Source organism: Bacillus rossius, chromosome 13 (genome assembly GCF_032445375.1).
Source record: "Bacillus rossius redtenbacheri isolate Brsri chromosome 13, Brsri_v3, whole genome shotgun sequence".
In the NCBI taxonomy this organism is placed as follows: Eukaryota; Metazoa; Arthropoda; class Insecta; order Phasmatodea; family Bacillidae; genus Bacillus; species Bacillus rossius.
Window position 1 is genome coordinate 49,495,116 of NC_086340.1, and position 6,032 is coordinate 49,501,147.

Below are 6,032 nucleotides of genomic sequence, written 5' to 3' on the forward strand. Positions count from 1 at the left end.
ATTCTCTTTCTGAACGCCGTATCTATCTGGATTATGTATTTATTAAAAACTGTTACTGTTCAAAATTAAATTGTAAGTCCATTCTTGATAATACTGGCATTAGAATTCCCCAATTTAACAGCCGTTTAACTTCTACCTTATGTACATACCATAAAAAGAATGATATAATTTTTCGACTCATTTCTAATTTCAATAAAATTGATCATCTTAATCTGTGAAAGTGTAGCTAGTTTCTTTTTTTAAATTAATTTTTACATAAGCCTGCAATTAGTAATTTCATTATACTGTAATGTCTATGTTTTGTATTTCTTTTTATGCATTTTATATTTTGATGTTTATTTTTAATAGTTATACTTATTTTAACTTTACTTGTTTGTTTGCATTTTGTTTGTATTGTTTATATGTTGTCCTTGTATATATGTGTTGTGCCCACCGCTAAAGCCCTCGGCTGTTGGTGGGCATGTTACAATATTAAATAAATAAACAAATAAATAAATAAATAAATAAAATACGTTACAGTCTCAAGAGAACCCTTTTTTTAGAGTCGAATCTATAAGGGTCGTACACTGTAATCTTTTAAGTAAACTTTTTTGCTGAGATAGTTACAATATTCGAGCGTTAAGAAAATTCTAATCGGACGAGGGGAATAGTTAGGTAGGGGGGAGGGAGAGACCGGTAAAGGAGAGTGCGTCAGCGGCGACACCACTCCATCGCATGTACAAACGGTCGAATAGGAAGAAGGTAAAAGGTGGAAGGTGGGTTACTTACGTAGCGTAGCTTGCTACATGCCAGTTGTAACTTGCACACTTGCGTTTTCGCACACTCGCATACTCGCACACTTGTGCAGCCTTTTATTTTTTAACCGGGCATTTATGCTTTGTGTTGTCCTACCTCCAATAGTTGAAGTTATTTGCAAACCGTTCCCTGAATAACTTTCCAGTATTAACAGCGCACTTAATAGACATGATAAAACAAAATAAAGTGTAATTGTTAAATATTCCATTATCTTTTCCAAGGTTAAAAAATATGTTTGAAGGAAACATAAATTGAAATACCTATATAATTACGCACCAGTTTTCGTAAAAGAATACACAGTATTTAATCGATAAACTTTAATCAGAATCGAATCAATATTATATGAATACACAGAGGACAAACATACAAACATTCATTTATTTGTATATTTATGACTTAATCATAATATCATTGTTATGACTTCTCTAAAACGTCTCGGAAACATTAAACAAAAATTAATGTTTATAGCATATCAAAACAATTGCTGCACATGAAGGCATGGTCCTTTATATTGCTGTATTTCAATCGTTTGAAGTGACACATATTAAAATATTAGTCTTCTTAACTGCATGGTGAGATGAACACTTGCATTATACCAACTCTTTCATAATTCAAATACTTTTTAGAACAATTTTTTTTTGTGATATGGCTACAACCTCGATGTCTTAAAATATTTTTCCTACAGTAAAAAAATAGCTAGATCGGGTTCTAGCACACGAAAACACCTTTAAAACTGTTTCCGAGGATTCCAGCAAAAGATTTTTCTGTTTAAAATATATCATAAAATTACGAGGAACTATGGCTGTTTCGTGTCACAATTATGTATATTTCGAAGAAACAGAATCAATTGTAGCCTTAAACATGGTGCGACTTCCGGAAAATATTAACTTAGTTTTTTTTTTTATGTTCCATACACCGAAAAACCATTGTCCGCTCAAAAGTATTTAAATACGTTTGTAAATACCTCAATCACAATTATGTACGCAATAGCTGCCGCAATTTTGCACAAATTGCTAATCAAATTAATGGAAAATCTAGGTCGAGTTCGTTATTGGGCATAATCCGACCAAAGTGGAACAGATAGGGAAAGTTTTTGAAAAACAGAAAAATCATTATGACTTCTTTAATATTATAAATATTATATCCCTATACTAGCATTATATTTCATTAAGAGGTATGACAAATACGTTTGTTGAAACAAATTTTTGTTATGACTTCAAGGGGTGGAAATAACAGGGTTTAGTGGACAAAAAAATTCAAAATTCTCTAACTAGGTACCTACATCATCAAATCCATTCAATTTGCACGTGGAACTCTATAAATACTATCGTAATTTTTTGTCTTAAACAACTGTTCAATAATATGAACCATTGCTGCAAGAGGTTTTAAAATAGCTGTTGAAATAAAAAATAATTATTATTGTACGTACAATGTATACAATCAATTCTATTATTTTTTATTTCTAAACTTGTACCTATTATCACTTTTTACTTAAATTCTTTACATACAACCCACAATTACAGCATGTGGTGTACAAAATTATTGTTTAAGGGGGCAAAAATTCATAGCATCCTTAGTAGGCACACTATCAAAATCATTCTACTTGTCTCTTCTCCTCATTTATCTAAAACTTTTGTATGAAACAATTTTTAATGTAAACATTTATTGCTGTTATGGATGTAAAACTAAGGGTTAAAGGACGAATACCTTTATTAATTCCCTTAATATGTAAACAATCAAGTCTGTTTTAATTTTTTTGAAACGTAGATATTATTTAAAATATTTGGCTAAACAATTTTTGATAAGGCATTTCAGATGATCCAATGGGGTTAATAATACAGAGGTTGAAATAAAAATATATTTTAAAACTTTCTTTCTGTCTGTACCATAAAATCCATTGAAACTTAGGTACCTCAAACCATTTAAACTATAACGAACGCTGGGCTGCAGGTAAACACTCAAAAGTGAATAATTAAATTAAGGCCTTGGAAGCGTCAGCCCAGAAAACAAAACAATAACAACACTAATCACAGAGGTGCTCAGACGTTGTATAAAAGAATTTTATTTATAACCTCCTAGTAACTCTAGTAGGCTATGTGGATTGGGGATGAATAATAATGAAATAACAAGACTGGTGGTTTGATTTATATAAGTGCCCTTTTACTAAACTAATTTACTTTTGTTTTTATCTTTTAATTACATTGGTATTAAAACATGTTGATTACAAAATGGAGGGAGCCCCGGGGCAACAAAATACATATAAAAGTAACACCATAATACATCTTGAACTTAATACTGGTTTTAAGTTAGCTCGCAGGCTCAAAAGAAAGAAACAATTACATTGAAATTTAATTATATTCTGTGTCCTGGCACCGGAGGTTTCAGCAGATTAAAGTTCAGAAGAAATCATTTTGAGTAGAAACTTGGAGATAAACTCGGAGTTAAACTCGGAGTTAAACTTGGAGTTAAACTTGCAGCTAATTTTGGAGCTTGCAGCTCATTTTGGAGCTCATTTTGGGCCTCAACTTGGACCCCGCCTGCAACCAAAGTCCCAAATTACTTAGACTGGTTAACAGGCGGCTAAGCCTGGGCAAGACTATGCCCAGTGAAAGGCAAAAAAAAAAAGGGGGGGGGGGGGGGGTAGGGATGACGACCACTTACCCAAAACAGCGGGGTGAAGTCATGTAGGCTGCCTCCAGGAGCAGGGAATGCAGCTCGCGGCACGGAAGTTCGCGGTAATCCTGATTAGAGATAATGAAATAATTTAGATTACCAAAAAAACTATTGCGGGCAGCAAAATTTAAAAATAAGAAAATTGAGGCCTCTATGCCTTGACGTTGGCGACTACATGACGTAGTGTCGAGTCTGGGACGAACAACGGAGATTAACTCTTGCGGAACGCGACGCGTGGTCCGCACAGACCAGATGCTGCCCGCCCCATCTTCAAAAAATGGCCTCGGGGCGCCTAATTAAAGGAAGTAACTACCACCAGCCAAAGAGGGGGGGGGGGGGGGGGTGATTGCCCGAAGGTGTCCGAAGATGCCCGAAGGGGCGAAGCAGACTGCAACATGTTCGCCGCGCTCTCACACGAGTCGTAGGCGAACTAAAATCGCAAATCGCACTGCGACTGCTGCCAAGGTCAATTGTGACAAGCTGTCTCTTATGGGAGAGATGAGTAGTGCGCTCTGGCGGGCAAGACGAGAACTTGCCTGGAGGGTCACAGAAACATCCGCTAGAGTGCAGTGGGCGTGCTCGCGACCAGCGCTCAGAGCGAGGTTAGGGATTTTTCCCGCCGCTAGACTTCGCTGAGGGCTCTGTTTGACAAGGGCGAAAGTCCTTGAAGAGACAATGTCTCCGCCTGGGTTCACTGGGGGTCGTTGCTCCGGGTTGGAGTTCCCGTGAAGCCACCAGTGGGTGATGAGGGGAGGGGGGTTTAAATTTGCTAAATCGCCTGGGAAAGGCGTCATGTGGACCGTCCCGAGGCTTCGCCGCTGGCTGTAACCTAGTCCAGTACGTGACGGCAAAACCCTTACGTATGCTAGCCTCCGAGAAATGAAAGTTGCTAGCAGTGGGGTTGGGGTAGCGTTCGCTAGCACGAAAGTCATTCTGTTACATGGAGAAAACGTGACGCGAACCACGGCCGAGATGCTGCGATCACAAATCGTCAGCAAACAGTATCTAATTGAAGCCTGCGAACAAGCACAGGTGCACTGGGTAGCACAAGATTACGTCGGAGTGTACAGTAATGGAAACAAAATAAAATAAAATAAAAAAATACAAATTTATTATTTGGTTTCCTTCTTTAAAAATTAAATTTAAATTCGTACATTGTGCCTGAAAGTGGCACTGAAACGGCACAAAACATTATCTAAAAACTAGTGGTGCACCGATATAACTTTACAGATTACCGATTCGATTACGGATTATGAGAGCAATAATCGGCAGATACCGATTCAGTTACCGATTATAATGAACAAATTTTAAAGTGTAAAAATGCACACAAAAATTTTTATTCCCTTGTGAATTTAATATCAAGATTAGGTAAAATTGAGAATACAGTTATAATAACAGTATAAAAATATATAAAATACACTATTAAGTTATTGCAAAGTGTAAATTAAATTAACTTCTATTTATATTTGTTATTGTAAACAACTTGAACTACAGTCTAATAATTGTAATTTACAGTGGGTAAGTTTTTGTTGCGGAAAACTAGCATTATTATCGACTATCACATAAGGTTGCATCGAGAAATTACCGTTTAACAATGTAAACATGTTGCTATATTTTGTTCACTTGAGTTTATAGAAAAATGTTTCCAAACTTCACTTTTTTTCTCATTAGTCGCCATCTCACTATAATTATATAAAAATGACTCAAAACCAATTCTAGCACATGTGATTTTATTAATGTTGACTGAATGTATAAAATTATAAATACTTTTTCACTTTTCACGTCACATACAAATAACACAACAACGGATAATGTTACCAAAGACGCCCATAACGAGTTTGTAAAACGCAGTGATAAACTCTGAAAGGTATCGGGACCACGATTTTGAACCGCTACTACGACTCGAAAAGATCGATTTTCATAGAATCCACTGCAACTGCTTGTGGTATTTTGATTGCGTGTCATCTATTTTACGTCTCTGGCTGTAGGTAATGTACAAGGCCACTAAACAAAAGACAGAACAAAAGACTAAACGTAAATAAACGTGTAGAAAAAATGTATTTCTTATTGTTTGAGGCAATGAGATTTATTAAACTTAACGAAATATCTGTAATCTTGATATGACGGAGTTAGACGAATTTTGTAATATATACAAATATTACCGTATTTCGTCCTAAAATGTGTAACAAAATATTACACAGAAAAACCTACTTAATTACGCCGGGACGTAGATAATCGGCACAGTAATCGTTAAGATAATCGCCGATTACGATTCATTGGTAAGTACCCATAATCGCCGATTACGATTCATCGGTATCCGCATCGGTGCACCACTACTAAAAACCTTTATCCAAAACAAGGGAGGAAATATGGTATCTGAAGGTACAAATTATTCATGACTATCTACTAGTAGGCAAAGCATGTAGTTCATTATAAGTTATTTCAATGCTAGATGCATTTATCTAAAAACCATTCATAACATTTCCGATGTTTCGAATATGAAAAAATATATTATCGATCAATTTGGAATATTGGTCAACATAAAGAAGGATTTTATGTGCATT

The 6,032-nt window shown here is 35.7% G+C and overlaps 1 protein-coding gene across 1 annotated transcript in view; it reads right to left on the reverse strand.

Annotated features, from left to right (window-relative positions):
* The window catches only part of LOC134538561 (epimerase family protein SDR39U1), a 116,016-nt gene that overhangs the window by 67,449 nt on the left and 42,535 nt on the right, over positions 1-6,032 (reverse strand). The gene's annotated exons all lie outside the window — the stretch shown is intronic.